Consider the following 19,526-nt stretch of genomic DNA (forward strand, 5'->3'; position numbering starts at 1 on the left):
TGCTGGCAGCACTCATTTAGCCCCAGACCATGACACTCCAACCACCATGCTTGACTATAGGCAAGATACACTTGTCTTTGTACTCCTCACCTGGTTGCCGCCCCACACACTTGACACCATCTGAACCAAATAAGTTTATCTTGGTCTCATCAGACCACAGAACATGGTTGCAGTAATCCATGTCCGTAGTATGCTTGTCTTCAGCAAACTGTTTGCGGGCTTTCTTGTGCATCATCTTTAGAATAGGCTTCCTTCTGGGACAACAACCATGCAGACCAATTTGATGCAGTGTGTGGCGTATGGTCTGAGCACTGACAGGCTGACCCCCCACCCCTTCAAGCCCTGCAGCAATGCTGGCAGTATTCATAGGTCTATTTTCCAAAGCCAACCTCTGGATATGAAGCTGAGCATGTGTACTCAACCTTCGTAAACTGGGCCACAGGGCAGTATTGCAACATCATAAATACCCCAAACAAACCTCCAGGACGACCACTGCCTTGCTAAAGAAGCTGAGGGTAAAGGTTATGGATTGGCCAAGCATGTCTCCAGACCTAAACCCTATTGAGCATCTTTGGGGCATCCTCAAACGGGAGGTGGAGGAGCGCAAGGTCTCGAATATCCACAAGCTCCATGATGCTGTCATGAATGGGTGTAAGAGGATTCCAGTGGCAACCTGTGAAGCTCTGGTGAACTCCATGCCCAAGACGGATAGGGCAGTGCTGGAAAATAATGGTGGCCACACAAAATATTGACACTTTGGGCCCAATTTGGACATTTTCACTTAGGGGTGTACTCACTTTTGTTGTCTGCAGTTTAGACATTAATGGCTGTGTGTCGAGTTAGTTTGAGGGTACAGTAAATTCACACTGTTATACAAGCTGTACACTGACTACTTTACATTGTATCAAAGTGCAGTGTTTCCCCCAGGAAATGTCTTAGTCAAGGTGGTCACTGTCTAGCCGTACAGGAGGCGCGGCGCAAAGCGCCGCGGCGAAAATTTTGGGGGTATTTTGCTCAAAGATGCCAATGCGCCCTAAAGAAATAGTTCTGTTTATTTGAATGACACTGACCTTACAGTTGTGCAATTTTGTTTGCTATGTGCACATTTTGTGCAAACATGCAGACGGTACAAAATACAATTAAAGAAAAGTTCTACTGTTTTGGTGCAATACCATGCAGACACACTAAATAAAAATAATGGACCATACACTTAACATGTGTATCAAAGTGCTTTTTAAAGTTCCTTTTTGGATGGGGGGCTGTTGTGAGATTATTGTGGAATAGGCATACTGTGATGCGATTAATTCATATATGGTTATTATTAGCCTACTTGCTTGATTTCTTTTTAAATACAGAGGTTATTGGTTGTTTTGGAACATGTATTTCCAAATTTAAAACATAAAAATAAAGCAGCATTTAAAATTCAGAAAAATGAATCTTGTATGGCTACACTAGCATGCTGTTTTAAAAATAATTCAATAATTGAAATAATACAATGTGTTTTCCCCTTAAAATTACTAAATGCATTTCAAAGACAGTTACAGTGTGCACTTCTGTAAACTTACTGAAAGGTGCCTGGGCCATCACTCTCATGCATGTATCAGACTTTTCTCTGCGCTGTATGAGCCGATAAGTTGTGTTGCCACGGTGATGTGGAGTGTTAAACTAGTCTAGCTTTGCAGAGCACTTCTTTCTGTTCAGCTAAATATCCCCATAGAACCGCACTGCGTTTATTATCGCCACAGGTTAAATGTCGGTTTGCTGCTGCTCGTTTCCCGCGTACATGCCGTAGTCGCGCGCAGCGCGGGACGGTCGCGCGCGCAGAGCCCCCGACACAGAGCAGCTGATAGTCTGAGCAGAGAGAAACGCTTGGAGACATATGTGCACATTTATTTACCGCAAATCACGGCCTTTCGCGCATTTCTGACCATGAAAAATCACACATCGCGCTTGCTAGTACATTAATTGTGCAGCACTAAAAATAAAAAAAATAAAGATTTAATTTTTTTTTTTTTTTTGGTCGGTCAGTAGTCAAGGCGGGGGGCTGGTTTTGCTAAGGCGGCCGCCTTAACTATAAAGCGCTGGGGGAAACACTGAAGTGTAATTTCTTCAGTGTTGTCCCTTGGAAAGATATAGTGAAATATTTGAAGTAGGGCTGGGCGATATATATTTATAAAATAAAACATAGACTACTATTATGGAGCAAAACCTGTTCTGCATTTAAAGTGTGGCTGCTATCTTCAGGGGGTTAGTGGTGATAAACAATTAGTAAGTGGTTGTAATGAGTCATAATTAGTGTTCTCAGTTTACAGATTAACAGAAGATGGAAAAAACTTTCCAAATAAAATAATGCTGGATCCATTGTATGGGAGTGGAAGGATGTGGAATAATCAATACAATGTGCAAACTCTTTGCCATGTGCAAGTTTCAAATTGTTCCAATAGAAAGCACTAAAGAATATAAACAAGATGTTGTTTCATGTAGCCTAATGCATTGTTAGTGCAGACACATTTTGCAGGGACTATTTAAATCATATTACTGGTGTGATGTTGTGCAAAAAATAAATTAAATTGAACATTTAGGATGTGCTCTAGAGGAGATTTGAAATATATCGAGATATCGTGTATCGAGATATAGTAAAACATTTTCGAGATATTGATTTTAGCCCATATTGCCCAGCCCTAATTTGAAGAAATGTGAGGGGTGTACTCACTTTTGTGAGATACTGTATGTGGTACAATGTAATACGTCTTTATTCAATGAATGATCCCAATAAAACAAATGCAGAAAAATATTAATCAAAGACTCAAAAGATGAAAAATGACAGGTGGGTCTAGTCCTGTGTTCTGAGTCCCAGGCTGTTCTAGCTGGTTCTGATTGTCCTTTGCTCTGAACCCCAGACACTAGCTGGCTCTAAGGGTCCTGTGTTCTGACCCCCAGACTGTGTTTTAATCTAACTGGTTCTATCTGTCATTTGAATGTTATATATTGAATATGAATTGTATGTTTTATTTGTTCAGAGTTACTTTCAAGTGTTTAGAAAATGTTTTGCTTAATTGACCAAACCCCATGATTCTGTTACTAGTCCGACATTAGTTTTGGAATATTTGGTTTACAAGCTAGCTGTCAGGATTCTAACTGTTACAATTTGTCTTGTTATGGTAGTTTCAGAGTGGAAAAAGTAAGTGGATCAGTTTACCTCCTTGATTTCTCTGGTGTGTCTCAGTTTACCCTAGCCTGGTCCAACCAGACCATCGAACTTCATTTCATTTGTACAGAAGGTCTGGAAGTGCTGTAATTGGCAAACGTTCACTCACTTGGAGGCGGGTGTCTGTCGAAGTTTAAAACTATTGGAGCTTCCCACTGGATTAGCCAACCAATCGCATCACGTTTGGTCGTCACGTGTGTCATGAGCCGGCTTTTGACGGTGCGTTCCAGTTGGACAGGGAACTCGGAAATTTCCGACTTCACTACATATTGTAGTCTATGAATCTACCCGTACCTGGCAACAGTAACTTGTTAGAGCCTAACATTTAGTTATTTGGACGAGAAAGGTTTTAGGCGAGTGGACAAGTGGAGCTACTTGCTGGACGCGAGCAGCTAGGCCACGCTCACGGCCCGTCATTGCCCGTGCACCATCTGTACATAGGCCAACGCATCGGTCCCAAGACAAACCATTTTCGTTGATAAAAGTATCAAGGACATTGAAGATGGCTTCTCCTGTAGTGTGCGACTGAAGAGGGCAGCAAAACAGGACATCCTCCTGCCATGTCCAGCTTTTCTTAAAAGGTCCCTTTCTCAATAAAAAAACTTCCCCAGTAAATTGGCCATTAAATCCACTCCTTCTCCTCTGTAATCCACTTTGTGTTTCGACAAAGTCTCATCTAAAAGATCTGATCAAAAATAGAAGAGATCTAACATGCTGCCTTCTATCCATGGACAGTAGGCTAATGTCGGCTAGCTAGCGGTAGTTCAAGTAGGCTACTTTCCCTCCCGATTGCGACAAGGCTAGCTAGAAGGCCTAGTCGTGTAAAAGGATACGCCCAACTCGGAAAACTAGAAATCTGATTGGTTAAAGAACATGTCAATCACAACATTGTCCCCATTAGCGTCAACCATAGAGACAGTGCATGAAGTAGGCCACGCCCATCGTGGGGGAAAACATTGAACAGCGTTCTATTCACTTTGTATTGAAGGAGACCTGTCTTCTGCAAACAAACTTAATTAAAACTTAATCAAACATCCATTTAACAAAAAAACGTTACTTTCTTGAAAGCCACGACTCTTGTCGGTCTATACGAGCTGTTTTTGTGAAAAATAATTGAGTAATTTTCAATATTGAGGTGTTTTTTCCCGTCCGACCTGGCGAGGAAGGAGTATACGTGAGGGTTGCATACAGCAGAAGGCTAACATTAGCATACATTAGTTAAGAGTTGTCTCGATATTGAAAATTACTCAATAATTTTTCAAAAAAACAGCTCGTATGGACAGACAAGAGTCGTGGCTTTAAAGAAAGTAACGTGTATTTGTGAAAGGCATGTCGTATTACATTTTTATTAAGTTTGTTTGCCGAATACGGGTGTCATTCAATATAAAGTGAATGGAGCACTGTGTATTGTTTTCCCCCACGATGGGCGTGGCCTCCGATTATGACGCGTTCCGCACTGTCTCTATAGACCCCTTATCAGTCTACGTCACACAGCATCACTCCCCGCTCTACTGCGCATGTCAGCCGCAGAAAGAGACAAGAGCCACAATCATGTCTTGTTGTGCTGTTGGATGCACAAACCGTTTATTTTTTGTTTGAATGGTGATAAAGCTAGAAATGCCCAAATGCACCGCTGTATAATTAAATAAATGAGTTGTGAAATGTTTACAATAAGGACAGTGACCGGAGACAAGGCTACAGCAATGGAAAGCAATGGAGGCTTATTTACAATGACCCAGACGTTATACATCTCCGTCCTCTTCCCTTGTGTTTGACTAGGCAGTAGGGTTTGCACGTGTACACGTGTAGCCGGTAAGTAGGCTAAATCATACCATTTAGGAAAAATCAATAGGCTAAACGAAAACCGAGTGTGGTCGACATGTGTTAGCCTACTGTAGATAACACATTGGTTACAATATTTATTCATTTAACTATTTAACTGCTCCACCATAAGTTTCCCTTTCCTTTTCATCTCTGTCTCAAACAGCTGGTCGGCTCGTGAGCCCAACGGCCCAGACAGCAAGAGTCAGTCTAATGACAGATGATCACTAGGCTAGTTATGATCACTTTTAAAGCTCCCATATTGTGCAAATGCACTTTTCCGATGTTTTTGAACATAATTATGGGTCTACGGTGTGCCTACAGACTGCCAAAGTATCAAAAAAAAAGAAAGCTCTCTCCTTTTCTCACTCTCCCCTTTTCTGAAACCCTCCACCTCTCCACCCAATATGCTCCAGTCAGAATTCGCCCCGTTTCTGACGTCAAAAACTGGAAAGCCAGAAGCTTCCACTGTGCAGTCCACCCCCTATTTCTTATTGGTCCACGGCCCCGAGATCCTCTCGAAAAATATTCCTTCACCCCCATGTTGTTTGCTTGTTGCTAAGCGACAAGATGCCTGTAGTACGGCAAAACATGATGAATGTTGCATAATCCACAAATTTATCTTAACCACAGCAGCCTCATTTTTAATAACACAACGGATAGGAAGCTACTTGTGCTTTTTTTCAAACAGTGAAACTGAAATAAATGTTTTTATTGGTATTTTTGCCTGACTGGTGTATAGCTATTAGCTTTGGGACAAGCATTCAGCTTTTGCTCATAAAAACATATTTCTATTCCCCACACCAGTCTGGAAATGCCTCGTTTTTAACAGGACAAAGGATTGGAAGGTATACTGAAGAAGTCTGACTTTGAAGATAATTTTTTCACTGATTTTAGTGGTATTGTTAGTAGCTAGCTCCCGAGCTAGCTTCGCAGTAGCCACCATCTTTTGCAGCATTTTTATTGTGAACATGCCGTTTCCATTAGCGTGTGGCTGTCAGTGCATCTGTATGAACATAGTCTTTCATGTAGACAAGGATAGGTCATGTCAAACTGTTCAAAGTGCGTTACTAGCACTAGACTTGGTTCTTCTCATGGGTAGGCTAAACCTAACTGTGCTAACAGGCTATACGTCATCATCGTTTACAAACAGACAGAGGGCGAGGCGTATCTGGCTTCGCTTCCGGACAGGGGGCGGGGGGAGCTCAAAGATTGTATATTTACGAGGGGAGCTGCAGCTCTTTTAAAAAAAATAGGCCATTGTGAGATTAGCTGAACATCAGCATAGTACAATAAATTATCTGAAAGTTTTTTTGAAGAAAAAATTGAAGAAAAACGTATTAGGGACCACTAAGACCATATAATATGGTGTATAATAGAACCGAAAAGTGTATAATATGGGAGCTTTAAATCAAAAAGCAAAATTATGAAATAAAGGTCTCTCTTCCCCTCTCTCTGTCTATCTGTCTGCCGGTCTTTCTCACTGCACACTGTCACTCTCCAACAGCATCTGCAAAAAAAAGTCTGGCCACTGAAGTCGTCGGGGCCATTTCTTCTCATCATTTATCCACTCAACTGCCCGCAACGCGTATGGGTCATTAAGACGTATCCCATTCAGTAGTGTTAATGTTTACGCATAACCAATGTTATCACTCACTGATAAACTGTTGTAGTAAGCTGACAACATTGCTTGTTAAACCTGCAGTGTGTAGAATTTTGGGTTTTATTTCCTAGCAGATTTTGTAGAAAGTAATTATAATATCCATAATTATATTTAATTTAGTGCATAATGGCTGAAAAATATTTTTTGAATATTTTTTTTCTCCCTTAGAAAGGGTCTCATATATGTCCATATTTCTGCATATCTTGGACCAAGGCCTAGTGCCGCCATCTTGAAAGTGTCATAGTTTGAATGTCATCAGGTGCATTGTTTAAAATTTAGAATTGTTCTTGTCCTTGAAGGCCACTGTAGCTTCTGTTATTATTCTAAAGGGTTGGGGTTACCCAGGGAGCGTTGCATTCTAGAACTTTCTAGAACTTTCTTGATGATGTCATATTACACACTGCACCTTAACACCATGGACCTATAAAGAAACACCGCAACTGCAATATAACCAAACGGGTAACCACGGCAACCAGTCAAACAACTGTTCTTTCTGCATGTATGCTGCGCGCGCATCCGCCGTGTTGGTAAACAAATAAGCCCCCAATAGCGTCAACAGAGGGGATTCTCTCGGAATTCTGAAGGCCTTGGCCAGATACTTTTTATAGACATATCAATAAAAACAGACATAAGTCTGAATAAAGTGCTGAATGAATGTTCTGGAGTGTCCGTGACAGTTTCCTGGCTGTCAGTCTGTAGTACCCAAGTTAATGGTGGTGGGGGGGGGGGGGGGGGTGTATGTGTGTGTGTGAGGGGGAGGGGGAGGGGGCACAGTCCATTCAGGAGCCGTACAGCCTGTGGAAAAAAGCTGCTCAGCATCCTGCTGGATCTGCAGGGAATGCTCCTGTATCTCCTCCCTGATGGCAGGAGGGAGAACAGGCTGTGTGAGGGGTGGTGAATGTCCTTTATGATGGCGGTGGCTCTGCGAGTGCAGCGTTGCTGGTAGGCCACCATCAGCAGAGGGAGAGGGAGACCAATGATCCTGCTGGCCGTCTTCACTATCCTGTTGAGCTGTAGCTGTTCATAGGCCTTGCTGCTCCCGAACCAGGAAGTGAAGCTGTATGTGCCCCTGTAGAAGGTGGTGAGATGAGGAGGGGGGAGACCAGCTTTCCTGAGTCTCCGGAGAGAGTGGAGCCGCTGCTGGGCTTTTTTGATGACTGCTGTGGTGTTGGTGTTGGAAGTCAGGTCGTCGGCCAGGTGGACTCCAAGAAACTTGACGCTGCTGACCCTCTCCACAGCTGCCCCAGCCACGCTCAGCGGTGTGTGGTGTTGTTTGCCAATTGTACAAAATACAATTATATGCAGACACACTAAATATAAATAATGGACCACACACTTAACATGTATGAACATCAAAGCGCAAATTCAACTTTTAAACATTTTCTTTTTGGATGGGGGGCTGTTGTGCGATTATTGTGGACAATAGGCCTACTGTGATGCGATAGCCTATAATTCATTAATGGTTATTATTAGCCTACTTGCTTGATTTCTTTTTAAATACAGAGGTTATTGGTTGTTTAGGAACATGTATTTCCCAATTTAAAACATACAAATAAAGCATTATTGAAAATTCAGAAAATAAATATTGTAGGCCTACACTAGCATGCTGTTTTACAAATAACTCAATAGTTGAAATAATACAATGTGTTTTCCCCTTAAAATAACAATGCATTTCACAGTGTGGCACTTCTGTAAACTTACTGAAACTTGTCTGGGCCATCACTCTCATTCATTCTTCAGACTTTTCTCTGTGCTGTCGGAGCTGATAGATAACTTGTGTTGCCACAGTGATGTGGAGTCTTAAGCTAGCTTTGCAGAGCACTTCTTTCTGTTCAGCTAAATATCCCCATAGAACAGCGCTGCGTTTATTTTCGCCAATATCGGCTTGCTTCTGCTCGTTTATCCTCCCACAGTCACGCACGGTCGCGTGCGCAGAGCCGCCGACACATAGCAGCTGATAGTCGGAGCAGAGAGAAACGCTTGGAGACACTCTCAAATCGCGGCCTTTTGCGCAGTTATGACCATACACAAGCACACATCGCGCTTGCTAGTACATTAATCGTACAGCACAAAAAAATAATGACACTTGTTATCTTCTCACGGCGTCCAAAACAGTGTATCCACAGAGAGGGTTTCTATCGTTCATATGCAATAAAACCTATTAAAAATAATGTACTTTAATTATTAAAAAGTGCTTTTTTCCATCATAAGCAACACTAAATAATCTCTCATATCAATGAAAACTTTTTCTTCAACACACTCATGTTTTTATATGGTTTCAAAGTGGTGGGTCAAACGATTAACATTTTTAATCAGATTAATCACAGAATTCTGTGGATTAATCACGATTCATTTTACCATTCGAAATATGCCCGAAAATTTCGAATTGTCTCTGTATATTGTTGTATGAACGGAAAGATAAAGGACTGAAGGTGGATATGTACACTTAAAATTTGTATTTTTATTAATTGAAAATCCAAATGATGGTTTTAATACTGAAAATAGGCTACATTTATCAAACTAAAATATATACCTACCACACCATAATTCAATTGGTCTGTCTCTTTACTATGTCTTTGGGCAAACATTGGCTATAAAATGATATTTATTTTGTGAATCTATAGGTTGTGCATTCTTGAATACAACTTGATTACAGTCCGCGGTGTGTGTGTGTGTGTGTGTGTGTGTGTGTGTGTGTGTGTGTACGCGCGAACACGTCCTAGGGGACTGACCAGGAAGCCGACGTTGGGTGAATCTCAATACAGGGGTTGCGGTCTACAAAGGCTGCATTTGAAGACCGATTGCGTCATAGCGGCGCACAAAGGTTGTTCCATTTGCAAGACTCCTTGCAAGGCTCCTCATATGCGGCCGAGAAATGCAGCCTTCGTTTCAGGGTTTTGAAGGCTTCATCAGATGTATCCTTCGCGGCCCAACATATCCCAAGATTCATTGCGTTTTTTCAGAGATGGCATAAAATAAAATAAAAAATAACAAAACAGCAAAGTTTTGCTCCATCTTCTTAACTTTTATCTTCCTTTCTTTCTTGTACTTTTTTTTCTTTTCGTCTGGTAGGCAACTTCTTTTTCTTTTTTCCTCCGTTGACAAGGCTGTTTCCGTTGGCAGCAATCAGGGTTGCTAGGCAGCACAGGAGCGGGGAGTCGTCACGCAAGGTAACGGCTTGTTACGCAAACCGGAAATGCTCGTAAACAGAGCGAAACGGAGACCTGCGGAGACAGTCTCGTTTAACAACGCTCGTTGGCCTTGGAATCGGCCTTCACAGGCTATGGCCTTCATAGACCGCGAGACCGCGTCCTTCCAAGGATGTTTGGCTGCGCGCAGCTACTGATCCTGGGTCAGCCACAACGTTAGAGTGGCTGAAGTACAGAGCCGGTGGGATGCACGGGGCGGATCATTCTGCACATGCGTTAATCGCGATAAAAAAATTAACGCGTTAATTCCAGAAATTAATCACCTTGCGTTAACGCGATAATTTTGACAGCCCTTATTAAAATGTAAAAAATCAGCCAAGATAAGGGGCAGCTGTCACTATTAAGGACCTCTTGTCACATTCTACCTCTGCAGAGTACATTATAGTCAGACAGGCTCTGATAAGTGTTGTAGTTTTAGAATATTTTACATTCCAAATCTTGAAAGTCATGCGTCACAACAGATTTATAATTTCTGAAGAAGTTATTTGAAATGTTTCGATAATCTTATATTCCTGAAGTAGTTCATACTAGCACCAATCAACAGAAAAAACAAATGGCTAACTAGATTAATTCCATTTGTTTTGTTTAAGAAACGTTAAATATGTCAACACCGTCAGTGTCAGGTTTCCGGAAAAGACAGACAAGAACCCAATTGCAAGACACAGGAGACGGTTCAGATTCAAAAACAGATTTAATGAAGTGGATGTCGAACCAGGTAGCCAAATGGCATAGCAAACAATACCAGTGGGAGCAGGCAAAAGGGAAAGTCCAAAATCGAAAAGGTGCGTCAACTAGTGATGTTAGGTCCGACACGAAAGCCCCGAAGCCTGTGTCGCGCAAAGGGGGCGTGTCCAGATGAAGCCTGTCTCGAGGCCTGTATCGTTTGTCACAGTACCACGTGACTAAAGACAAACGAAGCCCCGTTTTCTGAAATCATGCGACTGCCTCACTTTATATACTATTTATGCTCGCTACGTGAAATAAGAGAGCCACTACCGTAACATACCAGCAGATGTCAGTATTCCTAAATGAGCTGTTAAATGGGGCTTTGTTGATCAGGCTTTTTGGTGAAGCATTTGGCCAGAAAGATTCGACACATTCACGGGGCTTCATCTCACCATCACTAGCGTCAACACACGAACAGGCAGGCTTGATCAGGATGCAGGAATAAATACAGAAAGCTGAGTGGAGACACAAAGAGAATCTGGCAACTGACTGAGGGAATATGTAGGGAGATATATACTGGGGCCAGTGTCACCAAGTCTCACGCTTTGGCCGTGAGACACACGCATATCAACCAGTTCACACGCTCACACGCCACACCTCCAATTTCTCACGCAGAGAAATGAATCCCCGTAATATATATATTTTTTTTTGGTACTTTTACTTTGAAAGTCTTATTTTGAAAAGCTAAACGGACTGAGTTCCGTGACATCCTCTTTCTGCCATGCTTTCTGCATGCGCGGTGTCTTTATAGGTCCATGGCCGTGTGCAGCCATGGACCTATAAAGAAAGTGTGCAGCCCGTAGCCGCAGCAGCCACTTGGCAAACCAGCATGGCCACGCCCCCCTGCGTTACACTACAAAACTAATAAAAACCCTCCGCCACATTTTATTTATATAGCGCTCTTCTCTCACTCAGAGCGCTTTACAAAAACAAAACAATAAACAAACAAAAATAACATGTTGGGTTGGTGGGTGAACTAGGGGTAGGCAGAGGAGAAGAGATGGGTCTTGAGTTTGGACTGGAAGATGGTGAGGGACTCCGAGTCACGGATATGTTGGGGGAGGCTGTTCCAGAGCCTGGGAGCTGCCCTGGAGAAAGCTCTGTCACCAAAGCTGCAGAGTTTAGATGTGTGGGTGGAGAGGAGACTGGCTGAGGAGGATCTGAGGGCCCGAGGGGGTTGATAGGGGGAGAGAAGGTCAGTGAGATATGGGGGGGCCAGATGGTGGAGGGCTTTGTAGGTGAGGACCAGGAGTTTGTAATTGATCCGGAATGAAATGGGGAGCCAGTGGAGCTTTTTGAGGACTGGGGTGATGTGGTTCCACGAGTTGGTGTGAGTGAGGAGACGGGCAGCTGCATTCTGGACACGTTGGAGTTTGTTGATGGAGGTGGTGCTGATGCCGGCGAGGAGTGAATTACAATAGTCAAGGCGGGAGGAGATGAAGGCATGGATGAGTCTTTCAGCAGCATGGGGTGTGAGGGAGGATCTAATCTTTGCAATATTACGGAGGTGATAGAAGGAGGTTTTGACAGTGTGACAGATGTGGGGTTCAAGGGAGAGGGTGGGATCAAAAATAACCCATACAATGTTGAATAGGCCTACATATAGAATAATTACCTTTATTACAGTTTAACCAAATGTTTTAACAATAGGCTACAGGAGATATTTGAAAGCACTACACATGCATTGTAGGCTATTCAATTAAATTTGTGTCAGCGAAACCGTGAATGTTCTCTTTTACTTTACATAAAAATGAATGCAGAAAAGGCACACATTGCTTCATAAAAATTCACCAGAATGCAGGAAATTAAGTGTTTAATGCTAAAAAAATTCTGGGGGGGACCCCCAGACCCCCACTTACAATATGTCCACACCCAATGTTTAATTAAAACCTGTCCTACGACTTTGCAATTCATGAATTCGTTTATTTTAATAAGATTTTTGATGTTTTATCACATTTTCCAATTGTCTTTTATTTCTGATTGATTATGAACAATATGTAAACTTGCAGGACACTAGCAAAAATTATTGGGTGGGAAAGAGGACACGGTTTTGGGTCCCTCGGCCAAAAAATCTCACTCCAAACTTTTGGTGAAACTTGGCAGCCCTGACTTGGGCTGATTAACTGATGAGGAGCAGGTGAGTGTGGGGCAGGCCAGGTGAATGTAATTAACGGCTATTGCAGAGCAGGAGGGAGTGGCAGGGTCTGAAATGACATGAGAGTTAGTGGAAAACCAGGAAACAGACATATGAAAAAAACTAAGGTTGCGTTCCGAATCGCATACTCTTTCTTTTTTCTATTCTACATACTACCGACGATAAAAAGAATCTAGTTAGGATGCAGTAGGCATACTATTGGGACATACTTTACTCTCTTATTTCATCAACATTGCGCCTTGATCTTGCCTTTTGCTTTTATATCCGTCGCATCCCCGTTTGTTTTCATATGGAGGCTTCGTCGATGTGACGTCACTTCACGTGCGCACTGGATTGTGGGTCAGAATCGCCCAAATAGGATGCACTTTTCAACACTAACAATCTTGGCCGCATGAAGTAGGACATCCGGGTACTTCTAACCATCCTAAATCTGGCCACAAGAATCGGGACATCCTAAATCTTTTTTCTACATACTATATAGTAGAAAGTATGCGATTCGGAACGCAACCTAAATACTGGCTGAAGTTGTGACAGTCAGATGTCAACTCAGATTTCCTGTCTGACGGTGGTGACAGGCCAATGACGGAGTTGACATTCAATGTGAAGGCATCATATTTGGGTGGTTTTCAAGTTATTATAATTATATTAAATACAGAAATAGGGTTTAATTTTTCTAATACTGTATTTATGGAAACTCACAATCTTCTTTTGTCATGGATGATTCTTAAAAAAGTACAGGATGATATACAAAATGAGGCGATTTGGTCTGAGTCCTTTAGAGCAAGTCTAATTGAAAGACTGTAATGTGAATCTTGAATTAACGCTCAACCAATAATATGCTGTTATAAAATCACTGTTATTGATTATCCTACGTATTTGATGGTTATCTGGGTTTTTGTCACTACCGTCCGATATGTCAAATTCATATCAAGATATACTTGTCAACTCCGTCAGATATGCTTGTCAACTCCGTCAGATATGTGTCAACTCCGTCAGATTTATATTATTATGATAACAATACATAATGATATTTCATAGTGGTTGAGGAATGGTTGGTCATATGTGAAAATCTAACCTGTCACTTAACATGAGAATGTGTTTTGAAATTTGAAACACATCTTGATTGCTGTTAATTTTAAAGTAAACATTCTATTACACAGTTCAACTGAAGAACATAGAGGAAAATCGATATAAAATATCTATAGTCATATACATTTTGAAAATATTTGTTGTGGCCTCTGTCAGTCTTGGTGAATACTTGTGATCACAATTCTTCTCATGGGTCTAGCATAAATTTAGGGAAAATTAATTTGTGTTTTCGGTGTCTGACGGTGTTGACACAAAATAAGGAATGGCAAGGTAAAAAGCCCATTTTGATAAAAAGGATAAAAGCTGGGAGGTTGTATCGGTAGCTTAGTATATGTTGGAAACATACATGTAATTTAATTTGCCTAAACATAGGGTTTGTATTTTTTCAACATTGCACCCTGTTTAGTCCCACTTCTCAAGAATCACTGAGCTATGTCACTATTCACTTTCCACTGACTAGAGGTTGAGCCTCTAGTATACAGTCATATGAAAAAGTTTGGGAACCCCTCTCAGCCGGCATTATAATTGACTCTGCTTTCACAAAAAAAATATAAAAGTGGTATATCTTTAATTTACCAGGAACAGCTAAGTACTGGGATGTTTTCCAAACAAAGATTTTTTGAAAAGCAGTATTTGGTTGTATGAAATAAAATAAAATGTGAAAAACTGGCTGTGCAAAAATATGGGTACCCTTGTGGTTTTGTTGATTTTAATGCCTGTAACAGCATGTAAAACTGATGACTTTAAACACAAAGTTGGTTGGATTATGTTGTTAAGCCTTGAACCTCATAGAAATGTCTGTTTAATCATGAGAAAATGTATTTTAGGTGCCTAAATGCAAGTTGCACTTCTCTTTGATTCTCTGCTGAAGTGAGACAGAATGGGATCATCAAAACAGCTCCCAAAAGATCTGAAAAACAAAGATTGTTCATTGTCATGGTTTAGGGGAAGGCTACAAGAAGCTTTCCCAAAGGTTTCAATTGTCAATTTCGACTGTAGGGAACGTTGTCAGGAAATGAAAGGACACAGGCACAGTGGCAGTTAAACCCAGGCATGGCAGACCAAGAAAAAAACAGGAGCGGCATAGGTGGAGGATTGTGAGAATGGTTGCACACAACCCACAGATCACCTCCAAAGACCTGCAAGAACATCTGGCTGCAGATTGTGTATCTGTACATCGTTCAACAATTCAGCGCAATTTGCACCAAAACATCTGCTTTTTATAAAGACCAAATAACTTAATTTTTGTCTCATCAGTCCAAAGCGTTTTCTTCCAATATGAATCTGGCTTGTCTAAATGAGCTTTTGCATACTCCATGCAACTGTATCTGTGGCGTGGGCGCAGAAAGGGCTTCCTTCCCATCACCTGGCCATACAGATGTTTTGGTGCAAATTGCACTGATTTGTTGAACCATGTACAGATACACAATCTGCAGCCAGATGTTCTTGCAGGTCTTTGGAGGTGATCTTTGGGTTGTGTGCAACCATTCTCACAATCCGCCGCATATGCCGCTCTTGTACTTTTCTTGGTCTGGTAGACCTGGGTTTAACTGCAACTGTGCCTGTGTCATTCCATTCCCTGACAACGTTCCTTACAGTAGAAATTGACAATTGAAACCTTTGGGAAAGCTTCTTGTAGCCTTTAATGCCTGTAACAGCTTACATGCTGTTACAGGCATTACAATCAACAAAACCACAAGGGTACCCATATTTTTGCCAGTTTTTCACATTTTATTTTATTTCATACAACCAAATACTGCTTTTCAAAAAATCTTTGTTTGGAAAACATCCCAGTACTTAGCTGTTCCTGGTAAATTAAAGACATACCACTTTTATTTTTTTTTTGTGAAAGCAGAGTCAATTATAATGCCGGCTGAGAGGGGTTCCCAAACTTTTTCATATGATTGTATATAATGCTGCGTCGCATGGCTGCACCACTTCCACACATGGATGCATCGTGACCGTAGAAAGAGTGAACCAGCGCCGTCGTATAGGGGGTAAAGGTTATGACGATTTTAAGGGCCCACAGCCCGCTAGGGCCCACACAGCCCCTATTAGAATCTATGACAAAATGATTATGCATACAGTGAACTAATATATAATCATACGAATGAGTCCGAATTAAAACAAAGCCACAATCATACAATATAAAAACATATTTTTTACTTTTATTTATACAGGTAAATCCCATTGAGACCGGAGACTCTTTTTCAAGGGTGACCTGTTCCCATTCCCACACACATTCATACACCGATAGCAGGCTTACTATCGACATTCACACGAGGCAAGGTGGGTGAAGTGTCTTGCCCAAGGACACAACAACCATGACACAAGTGGCAGGGCGGGAATCGAGCCTCCAACCCTTTGATCATCAGCCGACTTGCTCTACCACCTGAGCCACAGTCGCCCCACAATTGTTAATAATTTCAATAACCCCCTTGGCCCCTTCTTAAAAAACTGGTTTGGTCCACCCCGCGGTTCGTTCTTCCTCATTGGAATTAAGCGAGCGCGAGCGAACTCCAGAGGGCGAGGATTCCCCCCAAAAAGCACAAGTTCGCACACCAGAAAAGAGTTGAGAAGGAGGCCAGGAGTATGAGCAGCAGAGCAGGGGCCATCAACAACTTTTTCTGAGAGTGGTGAGAGTAAAACTACAGAGGGAGGCTGAAACAATTAGCCTAGTACTTGATCATTCATAACATTACCTTTGACGGGGCGCAGGGTGGAGCCTACTTTAGCTGTCATCTGGCCGAGCTGACTCTGATCAAGTCGCCAGTTCATATAAAAAAAAAAACTAACAAAAGTTGCCAGTTCATTGTAGAGCAACGGTTCCTACTGTAGCTATAACTGAACGTTACTACTACAGTGACTATGTGTTTCACACATATTACTGTCTGACAGTGCTCCATTAGCCTATGCAACCATTCAGAGGCTGCATTGAATTGTATTATGACTAGGGCTGTCAAGCGATTAAAAAAATTAATCTAATTAATTACAGGCTCTGTGATTAATTAATCTAAATTAATTGCACACTTATATGTAGGGCTGCAACTAACGATTATTTTGATAATCGATTAATCTGTCGATTATTTTCTCGATTAATCGATTAGTGTTTTGGTCTGTAAAGTGTCAGAAAATGGTGAAAAATGTTGATAAGTTTTCTTAAGCCCATGTTGATGTCCTCAAATGTATTGTTATGTCCAAAACACACAGATATTTCAGTTTACTGTCATAAAAGGATTAAAGAAACCAGAAAATATTCACATTTGAGAAGCTGAAATCAGAGAATTTGGAAATTGTTTATTAAAAAATTACTCAAAACGATTAATCGATTATCAAAATAGTTGGCGATTATTTTAGTAATCGATTAATAATCGATTCTTCGATTAATCGTTGCAGCTCTACTTATATGACACTTTTATGCCTGTTTATAAAGAACTGTAGGCCTATAGGCTACCGTACGTCTCTCTCTCTCTCCGTCTCTCGTAACTTCTGTCTCCTCCCCTCAGCCAAGCTTCTACATTAAATATATTTATGAACTACTAGCGCCGAAAGAAAAAAAACACAAAAAAACAAGCAGGCTAAATGACGCACACACACACAAAGGAGGAAAAAAGACAGGCATATGCTAGGAAGAGTGAGAGGGGGCTGGTGTCCGTTGAGACGATCGCAACTAGCAAACAAAAGTGAGACACGAGGAAGATTGAGAGATAGGCCTACTGTTTTGAACCTACATTGTTAATTAGGCACCCACTAAATCAATAATGCACAGACACTGCGAGAATAACATAAGACTTATTCCTACCTTCATGTTTATTTGCCCGGAGCAGCCCATAACATAGAGCCCTCGGCCCCTTTCCCCTGCTTCTTTCTTTACTCTTTAATCCCGTGCGGGCCGTGTCCGCTAGATATAGGTGCAGCTCCGCTATCATCTCACCTCTTTTGCACCGGGTCAAAGGGCATTATAGAAGTGCGATTAATCTGCGTTAATTTTTTTAATCGCGTTAATTTTTCTGTGATTAATTAATCGAAATTAACGCGTTAATTTGACAGCCCTAATTGTGACGCATTCAACTTCTACTCGGTAATTATGAGCATCTGACGATGGTCAGTTACGTTCAGGGCCGTCGGACTGTGGACAGGCTTGGGGGGCCCAAGGCAGAGGGGGGCTGCACCCAAAAAAAAATAATAACGTATTTTCTTTTATATCTTTTTTATTTTTCTTACTGGCTCAATATAGGCCTCTGATCTTTGAAGGCCCGAAAAAAATTATTTCGGAAAAAAAACAGATATCAGAGGCCTTTCATTTGTCAGTACATTTTTATTTTATTTTTTTATACTTTATTTTTTATTTTTTTTATTTTAGGGAAAAACACATACATTTGAAAAAAAAACAGAATTAAACAGTTAGGTCACCGAAGGAAGGGCATAATAAAGCTTAACATCTACAATCAAGACACGTTACGGGTTACATTCCTAGTATTCTTAAGAGGGGATGGACACAAAATCAGAGTATCACCAGTGAACACAAACTCCCTAATCGTCAACTTTTTGCTTGCCATATTCTCTCATTAACTCCTAAATCCAGCAATACCGCTTCAGCATAAATAGCTTCGTGGCACACTATCTCCGATTTCTCAGCCAACAATTCAGTAAAAAAAGCAGCTATTGTCACTCCTAAAGGCGCTAAATGACCTTATTGCATTTGCATACTTATCAGTGTTTCCCCCAGAAAATGGCTTAGTCAAGGTGGTCACTGCCCTGGGTCATCGGAGGTGCGGCGAACATTTGGGGGGTATTTTGCTCAAAGATGCCAATGCGCAGTACAGAAATAAACTGTTTATTTGAATACAACAGACACTGACCTTACAGTTGTGCAATTTTGTTTGCTATGTGCAGGTACAAATGATGTGCAAGCATGCAGTACAAAGCACAATTAAAGAAAACTTCTACTGTTTTGGTGCAATACTATACAGACACACTAAATACAAATAATGGACCATACACTCAACATGTGTATGCACATAAAAGTGAAAATTCAACTTTAAAATTCCTTTTTGGATGGGGGGCTGTTGTGCGATTATTGTGGACAATAGGCCTATTGTGATGCGATAGCCTATAATTCATTAATGGTTGTTTTTAGCCTACTTGCTTGATTTCTTTTTAAATACAGAGTTTATTGGTCGTTTTCTAACATGTATTTCCAAATTTAAAACATAAAAATAAAGCAGCATTGAAAATTCAGAAAATAAATCTTCTTGGCCTACACTAGCATGCTGTTTGAAAAATAACTCAATAGTTGAAATAATAAATACAATGTGTTTTCCCCTTAAAATTACTAAATACATTTCTCCAAAGGTCAAAGACAGTAACAGTGTGGCACTTCTGTAAACACTTACTGAAACTTGGCTGGGCCATCACTCTCATGCATTCATCAAACTTTTCTCTGCGCTGTCTGAGCTGATAGATAGGTTGTGTTGCCACGGTGATGTGGAGTCTTAAACTGTTCTAGCTTTGCAGAGCACTTCTTTCTGTTCAGCTAAATATCCCCATAGAACTGCACCGCGTTTATTATCGCCACCAGTTAAATGTCGGTTTGCTTCTGCTCGTTTAACTCTCCCGCGTGCATGCCGTAGTCGCGCGGTGCAGTACGGTCGC

At 41.3% G+C, this 19,526-nt stretch overlaps 1 protein-coding gene across 1 annotated transcript in view; it reads left to right on the forward strand.

Annotated features, from left to right (window-relative positions):
- Positions 1–19,526, forward strand: part of efhd1 (EF-hand domain family, member D1) — a gene marked incomplete at its 5' end in the record, with an annotated part of 106,358 nt that overhangs the window by 24,515 nt on the left and 62,317 nt on the right. The gene's annotated exons all lie outside the window — the stretch shown is intronic.

This window comes from Ammodytes marinus (assembly GCF_949987685.1).
Source record: "Ammodytes marinus genome assembly, chromosome: 3".
NCBI lineage: Eukaryota > Metazoa > Chordata > Actinopteri > Uranoscopiformes > Ammodytidae > Ammodytes > Ammodytes marinus.